The 12,125-nt window shown below is 45.0% G+C and overlaps 1 protein-coding gene across 1 annotated transcript in view; it reads right to left on the bottom strand.

Moving 5' to 3' along the window:
* BANK1 (B cell scaffold protein with ankyrin repeats 1) overlaps positions 1 to 12,125 on the bottom strand; it is a 211,844-nt gene that overhangs the window by 159,509 nt on the left and 40,210 nt on the right. The window lies entirely within an intron of this gene.

The following is a 12,125-nucleotide window of genomic DNA, read 5'->3' on the forward strand; positions in this document are numbered from 1 at the left end:
TTTGAAAATGTCTACCAACAAGATGGAAAAATGGAAACAGAAGGAATAAGAACCACATCTTGTGGTTGTGCATTTCAGCAAGATTGAATGAATACCTTAAAAGCTTCCCTCTCCAGATTTCGGAATTAACATTAGGTGCTTGACTAAAACCCACAAATCCCTACATGGGGCTACAAGACCGGTGCAGGCTCCTTGCTGCACCCAAGGGGATGAGAGGTCAGTCCTCCCCTCCCCTGGATCCAGCAGGTGGCATGGCAAAGTGCTCCACCTGGGTCCCAAGGTTCTGGGGTCCCTGCTGGAGCCGGAGGGAGTGTAGCACTGATCTCCTGTCCCCCTGGCTGCAGAAAGGAGCCACTGCCTAGGGACCCAGGTGGAGCGCCTGGGGCTACAGGACACATGTGGTTTTCCTGTTGCAAACAGGAGGATGGGAGATCAGCAAGGAGGCAGCTTCCTTGCTGAACTCCTTCTGTCTGGCTGCAGTGTGGGGGGAGGGTCCTGCCGGCAGAGCAGCCAAGGCCCACCATGTTTGAGGAGGGGCAGGAATCTAAAAATCCATGCCTTCCAGTTTGGCCTGCACTTAGCAAGCCACCCACCGTTTCTTAGCTGCCAGGCCATGTGCTTCAGTGTGTAGTGACAGTCACTCATCTACACTTGTGCTTTGTGTCTGTGAGTGTGTGACATAGTGTGGGTAATCTGTAGGTGTAAAACAGCGAATGTAAAAATGAGCACAGTAGCATCAAAATGTTTTATTTTAAATAGGTAGTGGTTTGTAGTCCTTAATGGTGTAACCGTCAATACATTTTTTATGAGTTAATAGACTGGTGGCCCTTCAGGGTTGTAAAAATGATATTTGTGGCCCTCAAGCCAAAAAGGTTGGGAACCACTGATCTATATATTAATTTTCATTAAGTTTATTATTTATAGTAAGATATATCCATTACATTACATTACACTGCATGCATACTTGCACAAAAAGAGTTTCCCATCAAACCATGCACAAGCTTGTCAGAGTGAAAAATCCTATCCCGGTCTGTCTCTGAGCTCATCTCTCTTACAGCCAGGGATGGTGCTGTATGGTGACCAACTAAGAGTGTATCTACCTAGAGGTGTGATTAAAGCAGAGGTCCCCAAACTGTGGAGCAGGACCCCCTAGCAGGGTGGGGAGGAATTTTTTTGGGGGAGGAAGCAAGGTGGGGTCCAGGCCAGACCACAAGTTGGTTGGGGGTGGAGCACCGCTCTGCCCCCAGCTCTGCCCTGGCCTCAGCCCCTGGACCCTCCACACCAGACCGTGGCTCTGCTTCCAACCCCAGCTCCGAGTGCAGCCCACACACAGTTCTGCTTCCGGCCCCAGCCTTGGCCCCTGGCTCCCGGCACCGACTGCGGACCTGCTCCCAGTCACAGCTGTGGCCCCGACTGCCAGGATGGGGGACCTGGACAGGGGCAAGAGGGGGCACAATTTATGAAGTTTGGGGACCACTGGATTAAAGATTGGATAGACATACCCAAGCTAGTACAGCTGACAATAGCAATGTCAACGTGGGGCACAGATTTCAGCATGAGCTAGCAATGCGAGTTAGTACACAGGGTTCCCAGTCTTCTTGTACAATCCATGCTAAAGCCTATGCTGCCACATCTGCAAAGTTACTTTTAACCAAGACAGCATGGGTAAAGGTAGCATACACCCAAGCTACCCTTAGACAGTGTGGGCCTGGTTTTGAAAATATGAGGGGCAAGGGCAATAACTGTATGTGCATGCTACTATCATCATGTATAAATAAAGCAACAAGATATTTGCATGTGCCACTTGTCAAGTAGTCTGTACAGAAAAATGAGATGTGTTGGCAACTTTGATAACTGCACACACATTTAGTGCACATTTTTGTACATGGCTCCAGGCTTTTCAGGTTTCAAAAAGTAAAAAAAATAAAATAAAATCAAGTTCCTGGAAGCCTACTGAGCCATATGTCCATGTTTACAATTCAAAAGATGTACTTTATACCTATTTTCTTTGGCTTATCAATTCAAAACCACAAACATGTATTTTACTCATTAAACAGAATGCACATAAGAGTTCCTGTTTTCTTGCCATTATCATTTACTGAATGGGCAGCATGTATTCCTTTTCCAGAACCCAACATTATGATTACAGATAATTACTACTGTCGACCTTGTAAACCTACATCTTTTGTGTCAGGAGAGAGAAATTGAACACATATGCGACAATTACTTGAACACACTGAGTTCAGCATAGTGCAAAGCACTCATACGACTTAATTCTTTAGCTTTCAGAAGCTTTGCATAAGGAGTTTATATTACACATTTTAGCAGAGACTGCAGATAGTGGGAGGCTGAGGTGGGAATGGGGCTAACTTGAGACGTTGGGTCATGGAGGAGCTGCATTCTGACAAACTTCCTACAATTCATAAGAATGCAGCTTTCCTTCAACAAATTATAAGCAATTTGTTGGAATATTGCTTTTCTGTGATCTGCTCCTCGCCTTCACCATGTCCACCCTAGAGAGACCACCCATCGCATCATCCTTCCCCCTCCTGAGTACAGCCCCACTTCCTCTCTATCCTATGACATCGCAAATTCACAGAATGTAGCTAGGGAGTCAAGAAGGCAAGCTGGCCAACATGAGAGAATAGATGTAGCTGGCAGATCTAGCAGCTCCATCAGCTTCTTTGTTTGTGGATCTGCACTGGATTATAATGAATAAGAGGAGTTTATGCGTAATGTAATTTTTGAAAACTGTCCTACTACTATGTGAGATTTTATGAAATATACACATGTACATGAAGTTTGCAGTTTATGACGATTATGGGTGTTTTAGCTATACAAGGCCCAGAAAAACTGAACTCAGGGGTAATTTCGGAAAGGGCTCATTTCTGCTATGGTTATTGAATCTTTCACCAAAAATATTACAGAAAATATGAAGAATTATTGTGTTAAAGTGATTAAATCCAATCGTAAAAGTGTGAATTACAGGATTTTATCCTCATTTCAAATACAAATTACCATGTGACCTGAACTATGGAGGTGCTAATAGGCTTCCTCCATATTTCCACCTTCCCTAGTTTTTCATGGCATCTGGTTCAAAAAAAAAAAAAAATCAGTGAAAAAGCGGAGGTAAATTCTGTTTATAATGGACTCCAACTACTTTCTTCATGGCATGAATTTTAGCTCCACCTTTAATAAAGGTGTGACACATAGGAGTGCTGGTAAGAGATCTGTCTTGATTTCCTGACTTGGAAAAGCTTATACCTTGTCACATGGCTACCGCTGGTATCTAGTGCCCCCAGTTATACATGCCTTTCATTTAAATGGCATGGTGAAAACCCACATCTGAATAGTAAATATGGGTTTTTCCCCATTGAATAAAAGATAATCTTTTCTTGAAGTCAAAGATTCTGTATAGACCACTAGAAATTATGCTACAATAAGAATTTTTGCAGTGATCAAATCTTGAAGCAAGAGGGAATAGGACTATCTGCAATCCCACTTATGTCATTAGCGGTATGCTGCCATAATATAGATTATGTAGAACAATTGGCTGGCTAAAATGTTCTAGAGCTTTCACTTTACATTGTATATGCTATTTAGCTAGATTTTTATAAAAATATATCTATATTTCACAAGCTGTACAGTAGACACTTGTTTATCTGCATACATTTCGCTAATACGTACACAATTTGCATTCTCCCTTCTCAGAGATTTAGCAGAGCGCTACAGTGAGATCTTTTGTGCTAAGAATTTGTTATAGTTATAAAAAAAATAATAATAAAATGTATTATACTGTGAAGTGTCATCATAAAAAACTAAATCTTCAAAGGTCAAAGTAAGTGACTAAGCCCTGGTCTACACTTACCTGGAGATTCAGCGGCAGTCGACAGGAGTTATGCAAACTACGCAGAGTAGCTTGTGTAACTCCCGTCGACTGCTCTGCTTCCCTTCTGCGTGCTGTCTTCACTGCACTGTGCCGACGGGAACACAGTCACAGCACTATGCTACTTGAGGGGGTGATTTTACTCAGTTAACTTCCTGATCGATTGAGCAGGTCTACACTGATCGCTCAATCGATCTAGAAAGATCAATCTGGCGGCAGCAACTTTGCCACCGTCAGTATAGACATACCCTAAGGATTATGCATCACAAAATATACTTCACTTCTTAGCTTACTTTTTTTAAATCGCATCTGTTCACTTAATTGCTGATCCACAAAATTCAGTAATTTGCAATGGGTTTCCTTGTTACCTCAAATTAGAAAAGTTTTACTGAAAGAACTCTTCTACTGTACTGTATTTAACTCATTAAAATGAGGGACAAGGGGTTTTATGTTGTATATTTTAGCAAAGTACTATAATTATTTGAACACACAAAGCTTTAGAAGGAAAACAACGATCCTTGAATTTGCAGATTTGTCATACTGAAGCTAAGTACAGGGAATATCTCTGAAACCTTTACAAGCTGTAGAGCAAGAATGACCTCCTTTAGGCCTGGTCTATACTACACAGGTAGGTCAACGTAAGGCAGCTTATGTCAACCTAATTATGTCAGTGTACACATTACAGCCTTGTTCTGCCACTGTAAGTGCCTTGCTACACTGACATAACAACTCAACCTCCATGAGAGGCATAGGACTTATGTCAGTATAGTTAGGGTGACTCTTACATCAGCTCTTCCATTTTTCACAGCTCCAGCATGAAACTGACAAGAAAGCCGGCTCCTGTATATGAAGCCGGACTGCTGCTGGGTTTCCCGGCTTGGGCTGCCGCCCGGGCTCTCCACTCCCCGCTGCTCCTCAGCTCCCTGCAGAGAATTTGGCTGCATGGAGATTCCCACATCGGAGCCTGGCTGCACCCCCTAGGCTCTTCACTCCCCACCGGCAGCCAACTGGACTCCAGCCGCGGATCTCGCTGCTGGGAACCTGGCGGCCCCTTGGGCTCTCAGTTCCCCACCAGGAGCATGGCAGCCGATCAGACTCTGGGCATGGATCTCCCTGCTGGAGGAGTGAAGCCTCTGGCTGCTTTCCCCCCACTCCTGATTGGAAGCAGGGGGCTGATAAGCCCAGACTGGAGGGGGGGAGGGGAGGAGCACAGCTGGGCTCCCGGTGGGGAACTGCGCAAAGGTGAGAGGCTTGGCTCTCAGCCCATTCACTGCTCCCCTTCAGTCAGTGGAAGTGCTTCTGGTGAGGATGCGTACCACCAACAGGAGGAAGATAATGTGGACATCAGCCACCACAGTAATTATTGCAGTGGCAGGTCGATTTAAGATTGTAGTATAGACATGCCCTTATTGTGTCCACTTTAGGCTATGGACAACTATGAGAAGAGAACAATTTTTGGTCACGAAAGGTTTAAATCCTGACCTGCTAACCTAGAGATGAAAGCCTCTTTCCTTAGCCATTATCACACCCTCTAATGAAGGGGGTTAAAAGCAACCATGTAGGGGTCAGAGTTTAAAGCTATTGCAGTTGTGCAGCTTAATAGAGTTAACTAGATAGCTAGTAGTGTATAAGGATAGGGAGTAACCCAGAACCAGCTTTTCAAAGATATTTAGGTACCTAAAGAGGCAGATAGGTACCTAATAGATGATGCTTAAAAAAAATCCCACTAGACACCTATCTACATCTTTAGGCACCTAAATAACTTTGAAAATCTGGTTCCCAGTGCTTTCTTGTACTTAAAAATAACTTCTAATTGATGTGAGCAGGGCTACATGTGAGTTGTTGCTGTATGATTACTTGCCTACCACAGTCACTACACCAACATTTTATAACTCTTTATTGTAAAGGTGTGACGCTGGCAGGCCAGATGCCAGCTCTTGCCTAGACTGCAGGCATTAGCTAAGAACTGACAACCTCATAGCTGGAGACCAGACCAGGTCACCTGTATGTTAGTTTTTCTCAAAATAGGTGTTAATTTTATAAGAATGTATTTGGTGTTTAGACTCTGATATATACTAGCATTTCATAATCTCGCTGATAATATCTATACCCCATGTTTTAAGGTAATATTTCAGTGTTTCTCTGTAACTGTAAAAGTTTTCTCTGAAACTCTAAACCCTTCCCTCCCCAGTGAGAGAAGCGTTACCAAGTGTGAAATACTAGTTTGCCACCAGAGATGTTATCTCCTGCCCAACAAAAGAGAGCCCATAGACAAACCATTGTGGAACATCAGAGGACAAAAGACTGTTTATTGCTCCCCTCAGCTCCCATGTACATGTGAACCCATCATCTTTAACTCTGTGGGAAGGGCTGTTTGAGCTCTGAAGTGCCAGACTCTAAACTGAAGCCAGAGATCCCAAGGGGCTGCCTCCTTGATCTGCCATGAAAGACACTTTGAACAGATCGATCACTTGCAGAAGTAAATGTGTGGTTATGCAGGTGGTGTCGGAGAGAGGGCTTTGGATTCTTTGATCATGGGATGTTGTTCCAGGAAGGATTAGTAGGAAGAGAGAGGATGCACCTAACGAAGAAAGGGAAGAGTATCTTCGCAGACAGGCTGGCTAACCTAGTGAAGATGGCTTTAAACCAGCGGTTCTCAACCGGTGGTACGCGTACCACCAGTGGTACGTGGAAGACGGCTCGGTGGTACGCGAGGCAAACCTCACCACCGATTCCGCTGCCGAATCCCCCCCCCCCCCCACTGCCGCCGATAAACCCTGCCGCCGCCGAATCCCCCCCCCGCCGAATCCCCCTCCCCGCCGCCGCCGAGAAAGCTCGCCGCCGCCGCCGAATTCTTCCCCCCCCGCCGCCAAAAAAGCTTGCCGCCGCTGAATCTCCCACCCGCCGGGAAACCCCCTTGCCGCCGATTCCCTCCCCTTTGCTGCCACCGAGAACCCGTGCCGCCGCCGATCACTCCCCCCTTGCTGCCGCCGAGAAAGCCCACTGCCGCCGAAAGTCCCACCCACCCTGCCGCCGAAAATGGTCAAACGGCGGCAGGGCTTCGGCGGAGGGCATTGATCCCTCCACGCAACCCCGCCAATTTACCGAGTTCTACTCGGGCCAGGTACAGTCAGGTGAAGCGGTACTTGACCTAACTGTACCTGACCCAAGTGGTACTCGGGGAAAAAAAGGTTGAGAACCGCTGCTTTAAACTATGTTCGATGGGGGACGGGGACCTAAGCTCAGAGGTAAGTGGGGATGTGGGACACCAGGAGGAAGCAGAAGGAGGAGGGTGAAACAGGGGAGGCCTCCTAAATTGCACTGAGAAAGTAGGGCAGTTGGCCAGTTATCTCAAGTGCCTATACACAAACGCAAGATGCCTGGGAAACAAGCAGGAGGAATTGGAAGTCCTGGCACAGTCAAGGAACTATGATATGATTGGAATAACCGAGGCTTGGTGGGGTAACTTACACAACTGGAGCACTGTCATGAATGGGTATAAACTGTTCAGGAAGGACAGGCAGGGGTGAAAGGGGGAGCTGCACTGTATGTAAGAGAGCACTATGATTGCTCTGAGCTCCAGTATGAAACTGGAGATAAGCCAGTTGAGAGTCTCTGGGTTAAGCTTAGAAGCAAGAACAATAAGGATGATGTCGTGGTGGGGTGTATGTTATTGACCACCAGACCAGGAGGACAAGATAGACGGGGCTTTTTTCAGTCAACTAGGGAAAGTTTCTAGTTCACAGAACCTGGTTCTCATGGGGGACTTCAATCAGCCTGACATCTGCTGGGAGAGCAATACAGCAGAGCACAGACAATCCAGGAAGTTTTTGGAGAGTGTTGTGGACAACTTACTGGTGCAAGTGCTGGAGCAATCAACTAGGGACTGTGCACTTCTTGACCTGCTGCTCACAAACAGGGAAGATTTGGTAGGGGAAGTAGAAGTGGGTGGCAACCTAGGCAGCAGTGACCAGGAGATGGTCAAGTTCAGGATCCTTACAAAAGGAAGAAAGGAGAACAGCAGGATACAGACCATGGACTTCAGAAAAGCAGACTTTGACTCCCTCAGGGAGCTGATGGACAGGATCCCCTGGGAGGCTAATATGAGGGGGAAAGGAATCCAAGAGAACTGGCTTATTTTAAAGAAACCTTATTGAGGGCACAGGAACAAACCATCGTGATGTGCAGAAAGAATAGCAAATATTGTAGGCACCCAGCTTGGCTTAACAAAGAAGTCTTTGGAGAGTTTAAACACAAAAAAGAAGCTTACAAGAAGTGGAAGCTTGGTCAGATGACTAGGGAGAATTATAAAAATACTGCTCAAACATGCAGGAATGAAATCAGGAAGGCCAAAGCGCAATTTGAGTTGTAGCTAGCAAGGGACATGAAAGGGAACAAGAAGGGTTTCTACAGGTATGTTACCAACAAGAGGAAGATTAGGGAAAGTGTAGGCCCCTTACAGAATGGGGGAGGCAACCTAGTGACAGAGGATGTGGAGAAAGCTGAGGTACTCAATGCTTTTTTTGCCTCAGTCTTGACAGACAAGGTCAGCTCCCAGACTACTGCACTGGGCAGCACAGAATGGGAAGGAGGTGAACATCCTTCAGTGCTGAAGAAACAAGTTCAGGACTATATAGAAATTAATTAATTTAATTAATTAAATCCACCATGGGCAAGTCATGCCTGACCAACCTGATTGCCTTCTGTGAAGAGGTGATGGGCTCTGTGGATGTGGGGAAAGCAGCGGACGTGATATACCTTGACTTTAGCAAAGCTTTTGATACGGTCTCCCACAGTATTCTTATCAGCAAGTAAAAGTAGTATGGATTGGATGAACGGACTATAAAATGGACAGAGAGCTGGCTAGAGCATCAGGCTCAACAGGTAGTGATCAATGGCTCCATATCTAGCTGGCAGCTGGTCACAAGCGGAGTGCCCCAGGGGTTGGTCCTGACGCTGGTTTTATTCAACATCTTCATTAATGATCTGGAAGATGGGGTAGAATGCACCCTCAGCAAGTTTGCAGATGACACTAAGCTAGGGGGAGTGGTAGACACCCTGGAAGGTAAGGATAGGATACAGAGAGACCTAGACAAATTGGAGGATTGGACCAAAAGAAATCTGATGAGGTTCAACAAGGACAAGTGCAGAGTCCTGCACTTAGGACGGAAGAATCCCATGCACAGCTACAGACTGGGGACCGACGGGCTAGACAGCAGTTCTGCAGAAAAGGACCTGGGGGTTACAATGGATAAGAACCTGGATATGAGTCAGCAGTGTGCCCTGGTTGTCAAGAAGACTAATAGCATATTGGGCTGCATCAGTAGGAGCATTGCCAGCAGATTGAGGGAAGTGATTATTCCCCTCTATTTGGCATTGGTGAGGACGCATTTGGAGTATTGTGTCCAGTTTTGGGCTTCCCACTACAGAAAGGATGTGGACAAGTTGAAGAGAGTCCAGCAGAGGGCAACAATAATGATTAGGGGGCTGAAGCACAAGACTTATGAGGAGAGACTGAGGAAACTAGGCCTTTAACTACCTGAAACGGGGTTCCAAGGAGGATGGAGCTAGGCTGTTCTCAATGGTAGTAGATGACAGAACAAAGAGCAACGGTCTCAAGTTGCAGTGGGGGAAGTCTAGGTTGGACATTAGGAAAACGTTTTTCACTAGGAGGGTGGTGAAACACTGGAATGGGTTACCTAGGGTGGTGGAATCTCCAACTTTAGAGGCTTTTAAGCTGCAGCTTGACAAAGCCCTGGCTGGGATGATTTAGCTGAGGTTAGTCCTGGTTTGAGCAGGGGGTTGGACTAGATGACCTCCTGAGGTTCCTTCCAACTCTAATATTCTATGATCCTATGATCACTACAATTCTGTCACTCTTAGGATTTCTATGGTGTGCATATGCCAGCCCTGGGTATGTTTCTGTAATGTATTGTTTATTTCCCGCATCCTGTCCATGACTTTCACTAAAAATATCCATACCAACATTGCAGCCTTAGGTATGTGTTATGATAATGCCCAAAAGGTTATGAGATTTTTAAGATCTATTTGCACAGGTGTGATATGGATTGTTTTAAGACTTTTGTTATGGAATATTTGCACAATCTTTGTTAATAAACTGCTGTGAGACTAGAGAACAAGATTCCAAGAAGTTAGTTACAGGGGATCCCAGAGGGAAACTGAGGCAAGGGACCACTTGCAGGGTTGCTGTGTGACCACGAAGGGGTTCCTGGGCAGAACCTCTGGCAGCTAGAAGAAATTAAAAAGGAATGGCAAAGTACAAAACCAAAATTAACAAAATTTGACTTTTTCCAAAATGAGGGTCTCGATTTCAATGCCCCAGGCCTCAACACGTTTAATCCTTCAGTCATGCCTCTGATGGGGGACCTGCAACAGACTCAGAAGGGATCAGTTAAAAATTCTCTGGACTCTCTCCATACTAAAATAAAGTTGTATGAGTGCTTCTCTATCTTCCTTGGAGGCAACATAGCGATTACATAGGGCTGGAAGGACTCTTAAGAGGTCATCTAGTCCATCCCCTGAGCTGAGGCAGGACCAAGTATACCTAGACTATCCCTGACGGACATTTATCTAACCTGTTCTTAAACACCTCCAGTGGTGGGGATTCCATAACCTCCTTTGGAAGCCTCTTCCAGAGCTTAACTATCCGTATAGTTAGAAAGCTTTCCTAGTATTTAACCTAAATCTCCCTTACTGCAGATTAAGCCTACTACTTCTTGTCCTATCTTCAATGGGCATGGAGAACAATAGACAACTCTTCAAATATATTAAGGGCTACTATGAAGAGGACAGTTCCTCATGGTCAGGTTTCCTAAACCTTTTATCATTTTTATTGCTTTCCTCTACACACACTCCAATTTGTCCACGTCTTTTCTGAAGGATAGTGCCCAAAACTGGACATAATACTTCAGGTGAGGCCTCACCAGTGCTGAGAAGAGTGGGACAAGTACCTCCATATTACATACGTCACTCCTCTTAATACATCCCAGAACACCACTAGCCTCTTCTGCAACCGCAACACATGGTTGGCTCCTATGCAATTTGTGATTCACTATAACTCTCAGACCATTTTCTGCATCACCACTGCCTAGCCAGCTGTTTCCCATTCTGTATGCGAGTGCATAAAGCAAACATTGAACCTGGAACATTCGAGGAAAAATTAATTAAACCAAAAGATGTGTTTGTATTCAAAGCCCATAGAAACTAAGAGTTCGATCCAAACTCCATTGAGATTAATGAGAGTTTTTTCATTGACTTTGGATCAGGCCTTGACAAACAGGCTACAGCAACGAATACAAGAGTGACTGGGATACTGGAGGAGCAAAAGGAGCAAACCCCACTGCAGTTCAGGACTAAACTTTTGCCTGAATTCCTGTACATTGGTAAGGAGAGGGACCTTCTCTATAGCAGTGGCTCTCAACCTTTCCAGACTACTGTACCCCTTTCAGGAGTCTGATTTGTCTTGTGTATCCCAAGTTTCACCTCACTTACAAATTACTTGCTTACAAAATCAGACGTAAAAATACAAGTGTCACAGCACACTATTACTGAAAAATTGCTTCCTTTCTCATTTTTACCATATAAATTATAAAATAAATTGATTGGAATATAAATATTGTACTTACTTTTCAGTGTATAAAATATAAAGTAGCATAAACAAGTCACTGTAAGAAATTTTAGTTTGTACTGACTTTGCTAGTGCTTTCTATGTAGCCTACTGGAATACTAGGCAAATAGCTAGATGAGTTGATGTGCCCCCTGGAAGACCTCTGCATACCCCCAAGGGTACGCATACCCCTGGTTGAGAACCTCTGCTCTATAGCATCCTGTAGGTCCCTTCTGCACTGGGCCAAATCCTTCTATTTTTACTCAGGCAAAACTCTTATTCAGTGGCCTAATAGGGAGAGGTACTGTGCTTGACATATTCAATAATATTCACACACAACCCCTCTGGAGGGCCAGCACATGGTGGATGGGATCCCACATAAGCTTTATTTGAGGATCTAAGTGGAATATAAGGGATGCATGGGCCTTGTGCTGAGCCCTCTGCAGAGGGATGAATTTCAGCCACAGAGAAAGAGTCTGAATGGACAGAAACAGAGTAACCATGACTGTGATTATGGAAAATACAAGTTAACACGACAAATATCAATGGCACTAAACAGTATGTGATACTATATTTGGAGGTAATAAAGGTATTTTCTCCTAAAACCTTAAT

The sequence above is a fragment of the Emydura macquarii genome, unplaced genomic scaffold, assembly GCF_026122565.2.
Source record: "Emydura macquarii macquarii isolate MOO-44397 ecotype Brisbane River unplaced genomic scaffold, CSIRO-AGI_Emac_v2 contig_302, whole genome shotgun sequence".
Lineage (NCBI taxonomy): Eukaryota > Metazoa > Chordata > Testudines > Chelidae > Emydura > Emydura macquarii.